Source organism: Artibeus jamaicensis, unplaced genomic scaffold (assembly GCF_021234435.1).
Source record: "Artibeus jamaicensis isolate MK-2021 breed Jamaican fruit bat unplaced genomic scaffold, CSHL_Jam_final contig_519, whole genome shotgun sequence".
NCBI classification, from domain to species: domain Eukaryota; kingdom Metazoa; phylum Chordata; class Mammalia; order Chiroptera; family Phyllostomidae; genus Artibeus; species Artibeus jamaicensis.
This window is the reverse complement of record NW_026521871.1, coordinates 29,166,627-29,187,536: the sequence shown is the minus strand read 5'-3', so window position 1 is coordinate 29,187,536 and position 20,910 is coordinate 29,166,627. Positions and strand designations below refer to the sequence as shown.

Here is a 20,910-nt window from a genome sequence, read left to right as displayed (position 1 = left end):
GAGAACCACTGGTTTAATGACAGCAAAAGCAACTTTCTTTGAGACTTACAAGTATTTTCCCCATTTTATTGAATTGATTGGGGTGACAATGGTTAACAAAATTATATGGGTTTCAGGTGCACAATTCTACAACATGTCATCTGTAGACTATTGTGTGTTCACCACCCTGAGTCAAGTCTTCATCCATCAAACATATTTTTCTTTTTCTTTTTTTAATTCTCACCTGAGGATATGTTTATTGATTTGAGAGAGAGAGGAAGGAGAGAGAGAGGGAAACATTGATTTAAGAGTTGAATATCGATCAACCTGTGCCCCAATGGGCAATCGAACCATAACCTATGTATGTGCCATGACTGGGAATCAAACTTGCAACCTTTTGGTGAATGGGACCATGTTCCAACTAACTAAGCTACCTGGCCAGGGCCATAGTTTTCCTGATTAAACATTTCTTTACTCTTGTTATATAGCCAGCACCATTGTGGGGCCCCATTCAATGTGTTCCCCAAAACTCTGAATTTTGTGCCACCTCTGACAGAAATGTGATGAACAATGTCTACAATTGCTGGGTTGGCTTCACTTCTGGAGCTAGTAAGACGGAGAGGCTCAAGACACACTGAAAGGGTGAAGTTTTCTTTAAGTGGCAGTGTGATCACATTTGCATGCAGTAAGAGCCAACTGTTAGAAGCCGTGTCAGTCACCTGGTCTGAAGAGCTGAGGGGAGAAGGTTTTGGGGGATTTGGCACTTAGACCTTTGAATCACTTGGGTACACTATTGGGGGTAACGAGAGCTTGACTATGCTGAACAACACAGTTTCTGGCTGGCCAGTCTGAAAATACTCAGTTTAGGTCAAGTTTGAGAGATGGGAGAGACACTGGGCTTCCTCACTTCCAGCCTCTGGAAATACTAACGGGATAGCTGGACAATTGTTGAGACCCCTAAAATAGGTAATTTTACAACTTCTCTGGCTTATGCCTGAATAAAGTCTCAGCATCTTGTACAAAATGCTGAGACAATTAGCTTTTTTAGTGTTTTCTATATGCCTTGTCCTGAGTTTGCCTGTGTAGTCTGACAACAGATTGTAAGTTTCCAGGAACTACTTATCTTGCCTCTCTCTGGCCAAGAGTAGAGCACAGTGGCACTCAGATGCATGTGCCCCATGCTTTAGGGTGACCTAATGTTCTGTAGAAGAAATACGTAGTCCCCACTTCTGGTTTCCATACTCCAACCACCTCATTGGCACAGGTTTCTGCCCCAGAGACGAAGGGTGGGTAATGTGCAAATTAAGCACACCTTCTCTCAGCCAGTGCCCAAACTATGACCCGTAGCCAGGGCACCCCATGTTTAGTCAATCACTGGAATGCATTCTGTCAGTGAAAGTAGGAAAAGGAAAGGGCTTGAAACTTTTATTGTTTTTTTAAAGATTTTATTTATTTATTTATTTTTAGAGAGGGGTGAAGGGAAGGAGAAAGAGAGGGAGAGAAACATCAGTGTGTGGCTGCCTCTCACGTGGCCCCCACTGGGGACCTGGCCTCGCAACCCAGGCATGTGCCCTGACTGGGAATACAACAGGCGACCCTTTGATTCGCGGCCCGCGCTCAATGTACTGAGCTATACTAACCAGGGCTTCTTGAAACTTTTAGATAACGGGAAGCAGGGGCTCCGACCATCATTTTCTGGCAGATGCCTTAAAATCTTGCTGCTTCAAGGGTAGACGTCAGATCAGGAGCATCATCATCGCCACCTGAAGCTGTTAGAAAAGCATAATCTGGGTCCCTAACCCAGATTTACTGGATCAGAATTCTCCTTTTAACAAGACACCCAGGTAATGCCTATTTAGCATCTGAGATATCCATTGATCTAGCAATTGATCAGTGGAGCCCCAGTCAGCCCCAGGAAAAGAGAGGCCCAGGCCTCTGTGCACACCTCGCACCCGCTCAGCTGGGTAGCAACTGAACCCCCAGGGACGTCGGAGAGGGTGCTGCCGAGGGCGATTTGGTGATTGGCTTACCTACCACGTGACCGGCGCTGGGCCTCCCGCGTTACCTGATTGGCTCTTGCGGACGATGACGGACAGGGCTTGGTCTGAGGGGCGCGCGCGGGGGAGTGAAGGCGCGAGAACGCGAGTGCGCGTGCGCGTGCGCGAGCGGCGGGGCTTTCTCCGGAGCCGTCGGAGGGAGCTGGAGCGCTTCTCCCGAGGTAAGCGCAGCCGCTGGGCTGCCCCCAGCCTCTCCGCGCCCGGGTGTTGGCGAGGGGGGCGGGTAGGGCCGGGCTGACTGGGGGCAATCTGGGGTCCACTCGCCTGGGCAGCTCGCTTCGGGCGGGATGCGGACCCGGGCTCAGCCGCCCCCTCCGTGCCTCGGTTTCCCCTTTTCTACCTTGTAATGCGCCTCCCCACCCGTCTCACCGCGGTGAGGGGTCCACTCGAGGGGAGTTGCCCCCGTAGCAGTTTCCCCTCCGCCTTTGTTTCCCGCTGGCATCGGCCCCCTCCCCAGGTAGCGGGTGAGTGAGGCCGGTGCGGCGGGGGCGTCACGGGGCCGGGAGAAGATGGCATTAATGCAGCAGGACCTGTCACACGTGAGAGCGAAAAAAACGTAGTGTCACTTTGGCCGAGCCGCGGGACCCAACTAATCCGGCGGCGGCCGGCGCAGCCAAATTCTAGCGCAGCTGCGCCCGCGAGCTGGGGCAGGACCGCGGTTCCGAGAGCAGGTGCCGCCCCGCGAAAGGCTCCTCAGCACCTGCCCGCGAGCCCTCAGCCCGGAGTTGCCCCGAAATCGAACGCTTGAAGCCTGCTCAGGGAAGCCAGGGCTTCGTTGAGAGGCGGATTTTTTTTTTTTTTAAGCAGTTGGGTCTTGGTAGAGCAGGTCTAAATGAGAGGCTACAAAAAGGAATTACAGATGCAGTGAAACTGATGACTGGTAAATTGTGTGGAGGGAAATGCCTGCAGTGAACTGCAGACCAGACCATCGCTGGAGGTTCTTCTTCAAGAAGACAGGGGGCTAGGGCGGGGGCGGGGGGTAGGGGGTGGTAATCTCTGTAAACTGAGGTTTTTCTGGGGAGTAATTACTTTCAGCGTGTTGATGGGCTGAAAGGAGAAGGGAAGCCAGGGTCTAAATTACACCTATTCAGACCTCCTTCATTCTTTGAGAAGTGCATGTTTAAAAAAGACTGTTTGGATGCCAAAAGCTGTGTGTGCGTGTGTGTGTGTGTGTGTGTGTGTGTGTGTGTGTGTTGGGGGGTGGGGATGTCTTTTTTAAGTCATACTTTAAAAAGGGAGGGTGTGTGCAGGGCATCCCCTGCCTGGCTCTCTCCTTTCTCCCCAGGCCTGCACTACGAGGGCACGCTGTGCACCTGGTCATGAAACACAGAAAGTTCATTCCGTTTTCCACTACTGACTAGTTAGCCAATTTATCTGATGTATCTAGTCGTCTACTCAGTAAGAAAGGGTTCAACTAACTGTCATTAGGAAGATTTACTGGGTGTTGGAGTTTCACTGTAATCCACTCAGAACTTACTCTGGAATGAGATGGAAGAATCTTTTTCACCTGATTTCTCTGAGAAATCTTGATATTGCTTGAAAGCCCTTTTATAACACGTATCTTCCCCCGTACAAAGTTTTGTTTTTTAAGGGAACAATGTGATTTTTTCCATACATCTAAGACACACCTCGTGCCTGTGAAATGTCTATGAATGCTGGGAAATTAATTTACTCAGCAAGTTAAACCGAAGAGGAAACACTTAAATTCGTTAGAGGGAATCAGAACTAACATTTATCAGCTGCGACAAATCAACTACTGGTGGTTTTCTGAGATGAATAAAAGTAGGAGGAGTTGCTGCAAAGCTTGTTGGGAATATAACAAGTGACCCTGGTGAAGGGAAGTATAGTCACCTGATAGATTGGGACATAAAGCAACTTAGTGGGAATAATTTAAAAATTTGTCAGTGATCTGTTTTGTAGCTGGTATGTGATTGGGGAGAGGAAGGAATTCTGAATGTGGAGTAGGTGATATAGTTTGAAAGGTATTCTTTCATGTATTTTTCAGGTGTCACTTTTGTTAATATGAAGTACACAGAGGACATTCGGTGCTTAGGTTTAGCCCTGGAAGCGGGGCAAGGGTTTCGAAAAGGTTGAGAAACACTTATTAGGTCACACAAGGGAAAATGGGAAGATTGTCAGGCTTAGTTCATTTTGGAGGAAGCAGTGTACCTCAGTGACCTCCAGGACAAGGATTTATTTTCTGATTCAATAAAAGCCCAATCGGGTTGCTTTCAAAGCAACGACAGAATCATTTCCTGTCGCTCGTTTCTGTCCCCTGGGTCAGGAGTGGGGAGGAGGGAGAGTGAAAGAGATTAGAGCCCGACCCGCATGCTTAAGCAGGGGTGTCCTCTGAGCAGGATCTGTGTCACATTGTGTGACAGTAAGAGCCTTCACGTTGGGCAGAGCCTGAGCTCCTTCTCTGGGTCACATGCTGTAAAATAAGCTGAAGACACTGCTACAGGTGGGGCGTGGGTGAGATCACCTGATACAGAAGCACTGGGGGGAAAGGAGAGCCGGGAAGTGTTGATTCAGTGAGGCTCTGCCGCTTGCCTTTGGAGCCTTGAGGAGGCATTTCCATTCAGTGCTGCCTCATTTATTGGCTAGCCTGGCGGGGCTTTCGATGGCTTCCAGAAGACCTGCCTTTCACGAACGAGTCTTCTGTGGAGGTTCCATGGCTCAGATTATAAACATCAGTTATGCTTGTAATGTACTCTAGAAAAGAAGGGCTCACAAAGCCAGAAATCCAGGCTGCCGTTCTTTCGGATCCTCGGTGTACGTTACCCACCGGCTTCCAGAAAACAAGTTGCACCCTCCCTACCAGTAGATGGCACTGCTGCCTCTGGAAATTCCTGGAGGAGAGTTAAAAACATAGCTGGCTAACCAGCAGTGTGTAGCCTCTGGTCTAGGGGATTGTGAAAGTCCTTGTCAGCTCCTAGTCAAAGAGAACGTTCTTTCAAAAAAAGTTCAGAAAGCCAGACTGTTAATATAAGGTAGAAATAATGTGCGTTGTGGGGAATTGAGGGATGGGTGTGGTTACTTGGTTGGTTGTATGTGTGTGTCCCAGGGGATAAGGCAGCGGGTAAACTGACAAGCACTTAGCACAGGTTTTGAAAGCATGTGGCAGACATGTCGGTTAATTGAATGAGGTTGAAATCACAATTAGATCAAAATTCCCAACACTTTCATAGTTGCTAATTCTTTGCATGTAATACTCGTCTACACACATGGACTGTAGAAATATACAGGTGGGACTTTTCAGCCTGAGCAGTATCTGATACTTACATGCTCTGAAGATAGTGGTGAGGGCATTAGTAAAGACGATGCTGGTTTAAGTGGTTACTGCACTTCCTGGCTGTCGAGAGAAAGTAGCTCAAAGTTACCCCAAATCAGTTGCTTCCTAGAATACATGTTAGGAATTTTTAAGTTTTAGATTTTCTTAGCTAATGTTGTCCCTCCAAGATTATGTTAACAATCCAAATCTTGAACTTTGGTTTTATTGACCTTATTAGCCAGAGTTCATTCATCCATTCCCTTCTTTTGGAAAAGTTATTCTTTATGTTTGGTTACTGGTTGTTCTTTGAAATGGATTTTGTAGCCATGACATTTGAGGGCGGTAGGTGCTGTTGCTGGTGAGGTTACATTGCATACGAGAGCCTCACCTTTGACCCTGTCAGAGGTAGAGGGTATTGCTGCTGGGTGTCGTCACCCCAGTCACCTGCTTCCCCATGTAGTTCTCCTCCCACAGGTCAGCTTATCTGAGGTTTATTTCTGTCTCTCATCAGGTGAACTGAGGAGTGGGTTTGTACTCCCAGTGCCTAAAACTAACATGCTGCCGGTACTAGATTGTAGTAATGACCACAGTTTCTACTAACATTGCCTCATCGTGTGACCTCAGATCAATCTTCTCGCCTTTCTGAGCCTCAGTTTTCCTACCTGGTCACTGGGAGGGATTGGTGGGGTGGCACAGGTCTGTCAAAATGTCTTCCAAGTCTAAAATTCTGTGGCTAGGTGATTCTCATACGGCATTCCTGAAGTCTCTGAAAAATTCTCATCTGGAAGGTTTTCGCATACTGTGAGCCTAGGACAAAAAGAAATCTCACTAACAGTTCTCAGAGAAATGATCGTGCATTGTCTTAGAATAATCCTAATAATTCAGAGTTAGTAGACATCCTAGAGATGGCTTAACCCAACCTGCTCATTTGATAGACAGGGACTTGCAACTCAGAGCTGAGTGATGTGACCAAGAGAATAGCGGACTTGATGGCAGAGACCTCGTTAGAGAGTGAGGACCAGGCTCAGACTCACCTCAGCCTTCCCTCCTCCAGTGCTGCCTTTCTTCATCTGCCCTAAGTACACAGACTATGCTGTGTACAGGGCTGGAGCCAAGAAAACTCTGAGTGATTCTTTAAGGTAGGATTTTAAAGCCACAGCATCAGTAGTGTTGAGTTTGGGCAGAAGTTCAAGGTCAGGCTTCTCTGTGCAGCTCCTTCTTTTCTTCACTGACGGATTCTGAGCAGGATTCTTTACTTTGCATCTTTGGGTTTTTTCAACTTTCTGCATAAAAATTCCAGTAAGAAAAAACTTTCGCCATCCTGGAAGAGTCATTCCCCGATCAGGTGTTCTTAAATTGGGTCCGTGGACCCTCTGAGGCTGTGTGGATAGAAGAGCATTTCCACGTAATTGGTGTCCTTTGTAATCATACACATTTTCACACACTATTCTGAGGAGGTTTGTTGGCTTCAGCAGGTTTCCAGAGGGCCCCGTGGCACAAAAACAAGGTAAAAGTTCTACAGTAGGTTCTAGAAAACTGCCAGGATGGGAGAATTCTTGGGAAGCTGAAGAAATTATGGTGGAAGAGGGTCTGAGGATGGAGCACAGAAGTAAAGTTAAGATGTTCTTAGAACATTTTACCTTTATTAAACTGTTTCATATCGCTCATTCAATGAAGACACTAATAGCATTTTACCCATCTTAAATTGATAATGGATATGCATGTATTGATTTCCATTTATCATTCCTTGTTCAGTAAGTACTTCCTCCTAATTTTACCAAAACACTTTCAAAAGTCCTTTATTAGAGATGACATGCATACCTAGAGCCTTCTTTCCCAGTTTGATTTGATTTCCAGATAAGTCAATGCCTTTTTGCCTTATGACTTAAGAGTTTTTGACTCCTATCTTTGCCTTCTGTGGCCCTAACATTTTACCTTTTATGACTCACCGTGATCTCAGAGATGGAAAATAGTTTACATGCCAGGGATAAAAGAATCTTGAGGTCCCTTTATCCCTGGGATTTACCACAGAAACCACTGCTCCTCTTTGTCTCATTGTCTTATTTTTCTTTCTGCTTGAACTCTAGGTCATCTCTCTCTTTCAAATTGTTCCCAAATATGAGGGACTCAGAGCTTGTATATCCTGAAAATAAAAACTCTTGTTTTTTCCAGAAGGTATGCAGGAGTTCATTTGTGTTCAAGTCACCTCTTGGACAAGTGAGGCATCACTTTGGAGATCACTACATTTTGAAGATTTATCTGCTTGAAAATCTCTTGATGTCTGTCCCATGATGCCTTGCGGACAGTTGGTACCATGGTGACCCATGCTGGTGGATGTCACCTTCTGGTACTTTTTTGGGTATGGGCTAGAGTAGTAGTTGTTCTTGATTTAGAAGAAGAATAAAAAACCATTTCTTCTTCATAAGGTTGTTGTCAGTTGAGTTTATGTTACAGAAAAAAGTCAAACTTATGAACTCTGGTCCCAGTGCACTGAGTTATTGTGAGATTTGGGAGGTGTCATTGACGTCTCTGAGTTTGCTTCTTTGTCCAGCATATATGAGGAGAAAGCAGTGACCACTGAAATCCGAGTTCTAAGTCCTGCAACTCCATGAAATTCCCCTTGGAACCTAGGCCAACCATGTCCTAAAAATGCTGGCTAGTTGGGGATACATTTGTAAGCATAGGCAGTGCCAGGATAATAAGCCTTCATAGCTGCAAACCACTTTGTGGTTTGCAAACATATTCTCTAATTCTTCACCTCTGTGCTACTTAAAGTGTGGTCGAAGAACAGCATTGATATTAGCTGGGAGCTGGTTAGAAATGCAGAATGCCAGGCCCCACCCAGGACCTCCTGAGTCATAACCTGCATTCTATCAAGATGCCCAGGTGCTCTGCTTGTATAATATGAAGAATGCTATGTCTCGTTTTTGAGTCTCATGTTGACCTCCTGGGTCAATGAGGGAAACAGTATTTTACATAGAAGAAAATCAGGAGACAAAGACTCAGTTGTTAAGTAACTTAACTGTGCTAGTGTTAGACCCAAAGCTCTGTATTTAATTTGTTTTCTTCTTTAACATTTTATTTACTTATTTATAGAGAGAGGGGAGGGGAAGGAGAAAGAGAGGGAGAGAAACATCAGTGTGTGGTTGCCCCCAGTGAGGACCTGGCCTGCAATCCAGGCATGTGCCCTGATCAGGAATCAAACCGGCAACCCTTTGGTTCCCAGGCTGTTGCTCAGTCCACTGAGCCACACCAGCCAGGGCCAGAACTCTGTACTTTAAACCTAATGTTGCTTCTTGAGTTTGGCTGCACTCAAGCTTGTATGATAGAGACTAACTAGCTGCCTGGCAGCCAGTGGGCTTAGTTGTGGTCATGTGTTTGAGTTCTAGCCAAGAGAATATAAATAGATGTGTGAAAGTGTTGTGATCCACTTCTGAGAAAAATCACAGCAAGAGAGAGTACCCATGTGAGTTCCTCCATGTTCTACACTCCTAGCAGGCTGAAATGCAGAGGTCCCCTGGGGCAAGCTTGGAAATTATGGTTTAAAGATGGCAGGACTTTTTTCAGCCTGGGTGCCTAGATCATTGATTAGGGAGGGCCACTCCATCAACTCGCCTGTTTACCTGTCCAGTATGTATACAGGAACCAGAAATAAAGTTTTTTTTGAGTTTGAGCCATTATGTGTTTAGGTCCATGTTAAGTTCTCAGCCTACTTTAACAAATTCACTTGAGCAGTGGTTTGGGGCTTGAAGTTATTGGTCTTTTGGTCTAATGCATTCATTTGTTCTTCATCTTAGGCAGTTGGTGATCAGTCGGTCAGAGCCCAGCATGCAGAAGTGAGTGGTGAAAAGCAGCAGAGCTGATGGGTCATGAGGATGTAAGTGTGTTGGAAGGCTCTCACACCCCCTACTCCAGGGTAAGTCAAAGGCATTCTCTGCCGTTGTTTCTCTGGTTTTACTAAGTCACAGAGGCTCTTGTCTCAACAGTTTCTTGGAGTCAGTGCAGTGGGGTGCCCTGTCTGTGGAAGGTTTTCAAACCTTTTATTCATTCAATTCATAGACACAGTGATAAATCAGCAATCGTGAAGATAAAACCATGATCTGAGTGATGGGATGGAAGCTGTGCCTAGAAATACTCAACATGAGAATTTTTGATGAGTTTGTATGGAACATATTCGCATATGTGAGGTCATTGCTGGGCCCTTCCTGAGAAGGGAACTAGGCCTGTCTTTTTCTTGTAGCCATTTCATGTTCGTATCACCTGGCTCGTCTTCCCTCTTCAGCCTCCTCCTCCTTCAAGGATCACTGCTCGATTTTCCTTTATCAATGACTTTTTTCCAGGAAGGGAAACAGCTCACCGGAGAGTTGATGATTCCAAGTTTGGTAGATAATGGCACCAGCAGAGCCTGTGGTTCTGTCCGTTCCATTTTATTTTATCCAGTGTCACTAGAAGTTATATGTCCACTAATTCCTCTTCTGTTTGCAGTCCCTTGGGCAATGGCTGTGGGCATTGGGAACATTATAGCCAAAGCTGGCTTTGAATTTTCACTTATGCTGAAGATTTTTGAGACCAAAAGGAGAAATTTACTGTTTGATATTCCTCCCCAATGTCCGTATGGAGGTCCAGGAAGGTGGGATGGAAAGGATACCCCATCCTTTCTGAGCTCTTCAACTTCTGATGCATAAACTAAAACTAGACTCCTTAAAGAGAAAACCATAATTAATATAAATCTAAGCAGACATAAGGATGGGTAGAAAAGAGGGACGGGGTTAAGAAAAAAAAGTATTCAGCTGAAAAACTGGATGGAGGGTTGATTAAGCAGCTTAGCTCAATACTGTGGAGCCCTAGTCAGACAACGTCCCATTACCCAGACTCAGACAGAGGGTACCCAGGAAGGCTGGTGTCCTTTGGTGCCTCATGTGGCTCAGTGATGAGTACAATTTACAGAATGAAATAGACAATGAGGGGCTGTAGCTCTCTGGAGATTCCCATAAACATACATCATTGCTGCTCTGGAGTGACACACCTGCTTAGAGACATTGCTGCTTAGAGACAGAGAAGAGGCAGCTGCAAAGTGTGCCGACAACCGAAGAATCCAGATGAGCAGTCAGACTCGGACCATCACTCTGGGCCTGGAAGCTGCCTACAAAAGGACCTGGTCTTGTCCAGGTTTTCTCCTGAAAGGACAGGAGCTGGACTTTGCTCTCTTTCCTGATTTTCTCAGTGTCTGTAGGGGTTGTTCTCGGTAGTCCCTTATTTGCACGTAACCTATATTTGCATACAGGCTCCAGCAAGGTATGCCTAGCACTCTGTTCCTGTGGAGTCAGTGTAAAACCCAGTACGTGGAAAATCCAAGTTTTGATTTTTTGGAACTTTGTAGGATTTTTCCCCAAATATTTTGAATCCACGGTTGATTGAATTTGAGGATGTGGAATCCATGGATACAGAGAATCAATTGTGTCTTCTATTTTAGAAGTGACTAAAAAGTGTAGCATGCCAGAATAGTATTCAAGTGGCATGTTTCTGTGTAAATACTGCAGAAGGATCAAATTGTAGAGAGAGCCATTCATTAACTATTGATTAGGGGGCCAAAAAAGTGATGTTAGAGATGCCAGGGAATCAGGGGTTCCCATTCTCAGCACTACTGACATTCTGAGCTGGGCAGCTTGTTGTGGGGGCCGTCCTGTGTACCGTAGCGTGCTTAGTGGTGTCCATAGCCTCTGCCTACTAGATGCCAGACATGCCACCTCCCCCCAGTCATGACAATCACAAATACCCTCAGACGTTCCTCAGTGCCCTTGAGTAGAAAAACTGCCCCTGGTTGAGAACCGCTGCTGGAGGAACACAGTGATTTAATCTTGCTCTGAGTTTCCCTGGGACTGTGTTTTAACCTTCTAGCCTCATTTTGGTGTAGTTTCCCTACCTGCAGAACAGACACAGTATTAATAACTCAATAGCCTAATAGGGTGATATACATAGATTACTGTGTGATGACTTGGGAGCTCTATAAATGCCAAGAAACAATACCTGGCTCCCCAGATTTCCAGACCCAGTGATTGCTCGTAATCCTGGCGACGGCAGTAACTGAACGGCAGTGGCGTTTGAAGAGGGGCAGAGGGCTAGTGGTGTGGGAAGTGATGAACAGTCCTGGATTCTGATCTTACCTAAGACTTCATGTTCTATTTTATTGCAACACTATATTCTGCTTGAAGGCTTTCTTTTGGAAAAGTGGGGAGGGGGGAGCTGGGTGAAAAAGGTGAAGGGTAAACAAAGCAAAACACAACAGAACCCCTCATGAACAACAGTGTGGGGGTTACCAGAGGGAGAAGGGGCTTGCAGGAGGTGGAGGAGGGTAAAGGGGGGTAAATGGTGATGGAAGGACACTTGACTTGAACACATAGTACAGTATACAGATGATATATTATAGAATTTTACCCCTGAAATCTATGTAATTTTATTAACCAATGTCACCCGAATAAGTTTAATTTTAAAAAAATGGGAGAAAGAAGGCTACTCAGAAGAGCAGTCAAAGAAATTACTTTTGACAAGGTGGTCTTTTACTGTTAAAGGGACTCATGTATAATTAGACCAAAGAACAGAAAGAAGTAACCCTGCAAAGAAAACTATCCTCCCGAATGATTACAGATCCTAGAATAGATTTTGCAGGTAATAAGATAAAGGCCAGCCAATGTTTGGAGAAAGCTGTTTTTATCCTAGGACTTTTATGCTTGTTTCTTCTCTTCTTTGGTAATATGAAAAGACGTATTTTCAACACATTCCCTGTGAATGATAAAACAAAATGTTTTAATATGACGTGTTCTTTTGATACTGTTATATTACTCCATGTTGGAATGGTGAGAGAGGTCATCACCCCAACCTAATCCTGAAGTACAGTGTTATGTCTCTTTAATAAAAAGCCTCAGGTTGACTCTCAGACAGGGCCAGTGCAGGGATTAGATGTGAACTGTCCTGGCAAATTTGAGTTCAGCCTTGCCGAGCATCCAGTTCCTGTAATTAATTAGTAGACACACTCAAGAAACTTATAACAAATGTGCTCCACTGTGGATTTAATATGTGGAGAAGCCTTCTGAGACTGTCTTGTTCATTTACATTCTGTCATACCTCTAGCGTTGTAGGTTTTAAGTAAACCTTGTCAGAATATTTGAGAAGGATACTATGTACATTGAAGAAGGAGGCACCTTAGTGTAGCAGAAAGGTAACAAGCAAAAGCAGCCCCAGTTTAATAGAGGCAGGCTGGTGTTTGAATGTTAATGTTTTCATTCTAGTGCTACTCAGTGTCTGGCTCTGGACCACCAGCATCAGAATCCCCTGGGTACTTGTGTGAAGTGTTTAGACCTACCGAATTACTGAATTGGCAGCTTTGGGAGTAAGTCGAATAATCTGTGTTTAACCAGACCTCCAGGTTACCCTGATGGAGACAGCTGAGAAGCACTGCTCTCCTGGTTTCTGATGTAGTGACAGCTTAATGAATTGTGTCGGTGGTGGGGAGGGAACTGAGAAAAGTATTTGTCCAGGTGGTCAGAAGATACGTAAGTTTTTTATTGTGCCGGCCGCTTAGATCATTTTCCCAAAACCTGGTCTGGGCTTTTTCCTGCATTGTCCAAGACAAGAGCCACTAGGCACATGGGTTTCTTTTTATTTGAATTAATTTAAATTAAATACAATTAGATGTTCAGTTTTTTTATTTGAAAGAGTCACATTTCAAGTGCTCTGTAGCCCGTGTGGTTGGTGATGCCATAGGAGAGAGCACAGACATGGAGCGTGTCCATAACCAGAGCAAGGCCTCCTGGGCACCATGGCCGTCGTCTGGAAGGGCCTTCTTTTGTGGAAACCCACATTTGCAGTGACAGTGGGCTCTTGTTGTAACAAGCCCTCGACTCATTTTAACCAGAATTGCGTTTTGGACTGCTCCATCCTGGGGAGCCTTTTGGTCTGTGTGTTTTGCTGAACGTTTTACCTTTGCTGCGGCATCTGTTTGTTGCAGAAACTGCCATGAGGCTGTCTCTCTGACATAACCAAGTGTAGCGCCTCTAAAATTAAACCAAGGCTGCTGAGCTGTCTGTTTCCATTTGGTCTCTTCATGCCCGGACCCATGGAGCTGAAGCTTGTTTGTGCAGCATCCCTCTGTTGGTACTGCCTGATGCTTAACAAAAAGCCTGGGAGAGGTGGCAAGAGAATTTTCACTTCCTCTTCTTCCAAGTCCCAGCATGGCTCAAAAAAGTGTTTCATAAGAGGGTAATAATTCAGGAGAGTAACCTCTGAGGAATTATCCCCTAAGGAATTAGTCTCCAAAGCAAATTTTCCAACAGGCATATTATAGCACAAATTTAGTAATTAAGCCCTTGAGCAACAGGGAATAATTTTCAGTTGATATTATCTATTATTACCAATATTAGTTGCTCAAAAACTATCATAATTAGAACAGATGAAAAGCTGTGGAAATAAAGACAATTTTTAAAACATATAGTTTAAATCTAACTGAGCCCAAGATTGTTTTGCATGGTAGAGGGAATGAGAATAAGGAGTTTCCACCCCGTGAGTGTTATTGCTGCGGATGAGGGCCGGGGTGCATGGGTGCTGAGACTGCACCTTGGGCAGCCCTTGCTCGATGGCCTTGCTTCTGATGGGGGCATTGCTTGTTTCCTTACTACCCTCCTCTCTTCATCCTGGCTTTCTCTCCTGCTTTTGTCTTCCCCAGATGAGGGGGCTCAGTGTTTTTCAAGGGAGGTGCTGTTAGCATTTTGATGGAATGGTTCATTTGGTAAATCGATTAATCATCATGTGGAACTTTCCTGTCCATTGTTGGACATCTAGCATCCATGGTCACTAAATGCTCATATTTCTTTAACCAAGCCATAAGTCAGCTGATATGTACCCCCACCCATACTTCCAAATACATGCAATTAAGAATCACTGTCTTCTAGAAGAATGGGTCGTGGCTTTTTGGGGGGAAGGAGGAATAGTTAGAATTGGGGAAGATGTAGGTGTTTTGAAGGACTGGCTCATTAATTTCTCATATGACCTGACCTTTTCCAAAGTTGGACCAGCTTTGGGAGCCAATTTTATTCTATAGGGATCAGAAGAATGAGTTTTTACCAATGCAGACCCTAGATCCTAAGGCCTGAAATCAACCCAGAAGCCACAGGGGAATCTGCTAGTGACTCAGAGGGTGGAATGACTACTCAGGCTCCCATATGATGCTGGGTTTTCTCGACTCACTATGGCTAAACTTCTTGCATCTGCTCAAAAGTAAATTATGGTCCACATGTGTCAGTGATCTATTGAGAGAAAAATGCAACAGGGCAATTAAAAACAATCCAAGAGAGATAGGCTTTGCCAACCATTTCCTTTCTTTTTCTGTGGTTGCAGATGTTGTGAAAGTAGCCCCTAAATTTATGAGGCTGTGTGTAGGCTATCAGATGGGAGATCTGAGGTTGGTTCATAGTTAGTAAAGAGAAGGGGAACACTTGCAGAAATCTTGTTCTGGGGCCCACATAAACACCTTTGATCAGAAGAACAGAAACACATTCAAGTTACCTTAAGAAAGGATGCCTGAGAAAATAAAGAAAGCACTATGTCAATCATGGCAAGTTGGAAAGAATCCTAGGGGCATTGTAGGAGCTGTAGGCTAGCCAGACCTCATGGAGATGGGACTAACTCAGGACGGGAAAATTGTTCCTGCTCTGTTGCCACTCTAGCATGTGTCTGCACTAACAGTGGTTGGTCAATCCATATTCTACTTCTTGGTCGTTCGGCTGGCTCAGCACTTCCACTTTAGTTTCTCCCCTCATGCTATCCTTCCTACCTCCACTCTTTGTCCCCACAGCCTAACTGATGATCGTGTATGGACCAAGAAGAAGAGGAATGTATTAGTTCGATACTAAGTATCATCCCTACTAGTTTTATACCAGGCGATCTCAGGGGTGCTGATGCCCTCTTTTGGTCCAAGCAGCTGAGCGCCAGGCCTGGCTTGCTTTGGTAAGGACTGTGGTCCTGGTAGTTTCTCTAGAAGGGAGCAGTGGGGGTGGGGGGTAGACTGGTAGAACATGAGGCCTTTCTAGTGAAAGGACGCTGAATTCTTAACTCCCAGGATCAATAGAAATAGTATTTGTGGGTTATGTGCATCAAAAAGAATTGGAAAATTATTTGCAAAGCCTCCACGTTCAGTAGCAATTGTGAAAAAGCCCAGATCCATTCTTTTGAGAAGCCTGGCTGTATCCCGTGCAGAATGGAAGGGAAATTGCTGGGCTAGATGATTGGGAAATGAGGAGTTGCATTTTTTGTATGGATATCTTATAGTTTGTGTCTGCCAAATGTGATGCTCTCAGCCACTTGTGTATCCCACAGGAATAATGGCTCTGTGGCTGTCTAATGCGGAAAGATGTTTTGACATTTATGACAAGTGTTATTCAACAGCTGGGTTTACAAGAGTCCAGTTCTGGCAGAGGAAAGAAAATAACTGGGTTTATTACTGCAAAAATAAATTCCACATAGCTGTTGTCATTTAGGGGATTACAGCCTTACAAAATAAACTTAGAGATGTTTTGTGTTATAATGTGTTTTTGTGCATTTACCCCTGATCTTGGAGAGTTAGTTTCATTTGAATCAATGAGTGAGTGGGACTTTACAAGGAAATGCGTTCTTATGCTGAAGGAGGCTACGTCCTTACTTACAATTCTGTGACAGAGTGCGAAGGATGGTCCCGGCCCCATGGGCCCCCACAGCTGTGAATGGCGTGTGGCGGCACAAACATCTGGTCACTGAGTTCATTTGAGGCTCTCCTACTTCTCAAGTAGCTGGAGCACAATGGTGCCACATACAGAGAAGCAGTATTTCCTTAGAGACATGCAGCCTTTGTTGAAAGAGGCAGAAGAGTTCAGTGGGGCTTCTTGCAACTGCTGGTTGAAGACAGAATGTAGTCTGTTACTGAAGGGTCGTGAGGATCAGCCTTCTCACCCAGCTGCTGACTACGGAGGTGAAAAAAGCAGAGATGAATCGCTTGCTCAAGTTTCTCTTCTGACTCTGAAGATCTCTATCCCCTCTACTAAATATTTTAATAATAGTAAGAAGGGAAAAATAGAGAATTGTACCCAATTTGTTTTTAACATGTATTTGTGTTTCTTCTAAACAGGAAGATTTGCATGCATATAGATAGCCACGTATTGCCAGATTAAAATCTTTGATTTTCATTTTAAAGATATACTAATCTTATGGTATAAACTAAAGGAAAATAAATTGGTGCATATGCATTTTATAAAACTAAAAGTTTCTATTTGCATAGAATCAGGAATTAATTTACAGCCCCTTAGGAAGATTCTGTAGCAACAATAAAGACCTCTGCTCTCTCCAGGATGTAAAGAGATTCTGAAAGATATCTGAGAGCCGGTCCCGAATCCTGGGATTTTTCTCCTGCCACGGGCCACTCCCTGTGAGGTTTCTTGGGGTTAAAGGTGTGTGGAGGGGAGGAGCAAGAATTGTGGATGCGGAGACTTGAGGGCAGGGCTGAACCCTCCAGCTGTGATGCACCGCCCTGGCCTTCCCCTGAGCACAGGAAGGGGTGATCTGTCCTTTCCTTCTCAAGTGCATCTCTGAGTCTTGACCTTCACCTTTCCAAGAAGTGAAACTGTGGCTGATGTAATATCTTCAAATGTGACCCATCTCTTATCAGTACAACGCCTTAGAGGAGGCTTCACAGAGAAGGGAGAGGGCAGTCAGGTACCCGCTTGCCTTAGCTGTGGAAAGTTGGCTCTTTTCTGTTGGAAAGAACTCTTATCAGAGCACTTCTGAATTTTTAAGTGACTGACATTAGTAAAATATTTCCCAAGCATTAAGCAATAGGACATTATTTACAGATCCACCCCCCCCAACTTAGAAAATAATGCTTTTACTTTGAGAGACCAAAATTTAATGCTAGAAAAGTACTTAATTTATTTTAACTTTTTGTTCCCTCTGGTGTTTCTCCAAATGCCTGTCCATCTTTCCCCTCCTTCCATTACCCCTGCCATCTCTTTGTCCCCTTTCCTACATCTTTGTCTCATTCCAAGTTCTGTGGTTCCCAGGTGACTGACTGCAGGACAAGGCGCATCCTCACTGGGCCTAACCGCTCTTTGTAGACCTACTCCAACTTGCCTCTGACATTATGCTCGAGCTTCTCCCTACTCAGACTGGTCCTTGGTCCCATTCTCTCCTCTTTGCATAGAACGCCCCCTTTTCTCTTTTGAGGGGCCATTTGGTTTGATAACATTGATAGACCTTTGGCCTACTAGTGAGGGCTGCATTTCCACCCTGTGTCTGTTTTCAGAAATGTGATTCTGGGTAATATTCTCTGGGTTAACTTCTCTCTGACTCAATTTTCTTACTTGCAGGATGGGATTCATAATACCCACCTTATGGGATACTTGTGAGCATGGTGCTGGGGGTGCATTCCTGCCCATGGCCTCATTCCTGCCCCATCCAGCACAGAGCTCTGCATGTCGGCTCACATCATATGTGCTTGCTGATGATGTTCTTGAACATCAACATTGCAGAGCTGGCCTGCATCACACTTCTTGATTCGTCACCCTCTGCCTACTTCCATATCTTCTCTAACCCTCTCTTTCTTTGAGAGGACGCTAGTACCCCTAACCCTATCAGTAAGCACCTAAGGACACGTCCTCTTCCCTCCACCTGTGACTGTGAATCATATATTCATGGACACTCACAGTGTCCTGGCATATGTGCCCACAGCAGACACTGACAGCTAGTTCAAGGCCACTCTCTATAACCTTGAGCACCAGTTCATTTTCTTAGCACTTTCCTCTCATGTACAGTGAGATTTAAAATGGAAATCAAATGCTGTGATTACAGCTGTCATTATAAGGCATAACCTTTCTATAACAAAGTTTTCCAAGGCTCAGTGAACAGCCTTTCTATTCCAAACATGATTTGATAAAATGCAACGTGACATTAGCAGGATTTCTTGGACAAATCCTTTCGAGTCAGGCTGTGCCCCATATCGATTCTCAGTTACGCCATGTTTAGCCTGAGCGAGCCCGCCAGTGCTCGCAGGCGTGGTGGCGCTCTCCCGGCAGCCCTGCCCTCTCCAGCTGGGCAGTGGAGAGGGTTTCTGTTGTTTGTTCTGTTTAAATTACAGTTTTCCACCTCTGGCTCAGATGATTAAAACCATATGTTAGATCCGTAAATTTTGGTTTCTTAAAACCTAACCTCTTCTGCCCCTTCTTATTCTTTCTTCCTCTCTTTTCTCTATTTTCTTTACTATCTCATGCACAAAATATAGCTTTAAAATATTTTTCTACTCCAGGAAAGAATAACTTAAATGCTTGTATTGCTTTTCTAGTTTGATCTATTTGATCTAGTTTTGAGTTTTTAACATGGGTATAATTTTTTATATATATGTGGTTCCCATTGAATTAATTTTTACTCTTCTTTTGCTCAAGAGTTTATTGGTGAGAGACATAAGTACAACTGTTTGGGTTTTTTCTGCATTCTTTGGTTATTCATGTACATTGCTAATTGTACCTTTACCAGTTGGCCAGATTTGATGGTTTGTCTTATTTTTACCCATGGCTTTTGAGGGGAATATATACAGAGACATGAGAGTGTTGTGGTATGAAAGGATCCATCGCAACATTTTGTTCTTCCCGGATCCCTCTTTGGAGAAGAGTTAAGATAGATTATTTTTTTGCTCATAATCAGAAAGATTATTTTGTATAACTTTTTTGAATGGAGAGGCATTTAGGGCAAGCAACAGAAGCCTCCCAGCCTCTTCCCTCCATGAGCGCTGTTGGGGGGGGATCTGTGTCTGAGTGTGTTTTAGGTTGGAAAAGGGAGGGTAGTGACAATAAACTGTGAGATTAGGGTGCCCTAAATTGCTTGTTCATCTTTCTGAAGAGGAAACACCAGGGCCTCAGCCATATGTCCTTTCTCACAGAATTACTCATAGTTAGAAGAAGCAAAGAATACAGCTTCTGATCAGGTTGGATTTTTTAAAAACAACTGTTGATTTTGAGGTTTTTATTTTGTTAATTACAGGCACCAAGATTAAAAAAAAAAAACAAATGGAAGGAGAGATGGGCAGCAGCTCAAATACGTGGCTGCTTTGTTCACTTGCACCTACTGCATGTCCATTTCTGAATAACCCTCTCTCTCAATTTCCTGACCTGAGTGTTTGTGAAACTTTGGTCCTCCCGACTCCTGGAAGCTCTCCCCTGTTCCTGAGGATTTAGGAAGAAGAGCTACTGGGATGGATGAGCCCTGCACAGGAAGGACTGACACCCCCTCTGTGGGTTTGCTCCTGGGGAAGGAAAAAGAACTCACATCTTCCTTCTTCAAGCCATACCCGCCTGCCCTTCAGAATCCCTGCAGTCAAATGTGCTCTACCTGCCCCATCCAGTCCGTCTGAGGTTCCCTTCCTGTCCTTTTTTGGCTACAGGGCAGGGCACTAAGTGTGATGGGAGAAGAATGCTCCTGAAGAGACCCAGAGGTGCCAGGATCAAAGCCCTGTTTCACAGTTCTGCTCTAAGCCTCCCCGTTTACTTAGCTTTGCTTCTTTGGGTATTAAATTTGAGGCCACATTTGGGGACTGGGAACTTTGCTGGAATTATGTATGGAATTTTTCCCCTCAAATACATATTTCTGTCCACAATTAAACAATGAGGCCTGCCAGGAGATTCTCTTGCATTCCTTACATCTCTCTTGCATTTCTTGCATCGCCTGCACTGTGGGAGGCCCATGAAGGGCGCAGGACATGAGAGCTTTGTTGCATTCACGGTTTCTCTCTGTAGCTTGTCTTACTCATTCTCCTTACCTTCACTTACCATTCTTATATTTTTATTCAGTAACCACTTGATTGTTTCTCCCTGGAGTAGTATATATTTTTCTGGATGGCTTTCCATTCTTCGTGCCCCCAAAGCAGTCTGCAGTGGGATTGATTTGGCCACTTCTGACTGCATTTGTTGAGCTGAATCTTACCTTTTCTTCCGTTGTAACTCTGGCAAGAGTTTGCATTCTCAGGAGCATGAGCCCTACTTTTGACTTAAGGGGCTTCAGGAGAGGAAAGGGACTTGGGTTCTTTCCCATGAGGCCTCACTTAAATTGGCCGTGTGGCTGCAGAGGAGTCAGTGCACCTCTCTGTGCAGCAGGCTCTCATAATTGGGAGTCGTCCCAAGTCCTCTTGCTGGGGCCCCTCCCTCTGTTGCTTGGATTCTCCGTCACACCGGTGAAGTCACTGCTTTCTTTAAAGTTGTCCTAGTTGTTTAATGCTGTTTCTTTTTTTTCTAGCCAGACCCATTTTTTGAAGGGCAGGGACAAAACCTAATTCTCATGTATCCTTGGCCACCCTTTTCCTCCCTGTAGACTGAGCATGAGTCTCCATTCAAATTAGGTGATCCATAAATGTTTTAACCTATTTAAACCCCAGCATTTATAGAATTCAGCAGGAAGATGTACTCTTAATACAGTTACACCTAAGCGTACCCTAAAGGTCATGTGGTTTACCACCTCGTTTCTTAAAATCAATGTATTGATTCAGTTATTCTTTCCTTCATCATCTCTCCCTCCATCCCTCTATTTTGTACCGTGTCT

At 44.7% G+C, this 20,910-nt stretch overlaps 1 protein-coding gene across 3 annotated transcripts in view; it reads left to right on the top strand.

The window, feature by feature from the left end:
• Positions 1-2,116: 2,116 nt before the first annotated feature.
• Positions 2,117-20,910, top strand: part of TMEM108 (transmembrane protein 108) — a 296,705-nt gene continuing 277,911 nt past the window's right edge. For 2 of the 3 annotated variants that reach the window (XM_053668973.1, XM_053668972.1), the window contains exons 1-2: positions 8,880-8,937; positions 9,105-9,223. The gene's annotated coding sequence lies outside the window, so the exon portion shown is untranslated. Of the gene's footprint in view, positions 2,198-8,879; positions 8,938-9,104; positions 9,224-20,910 lie in introns of those variants that run through there. The other variant, XM_037143879.2, reaches the window with a different exon arrangement.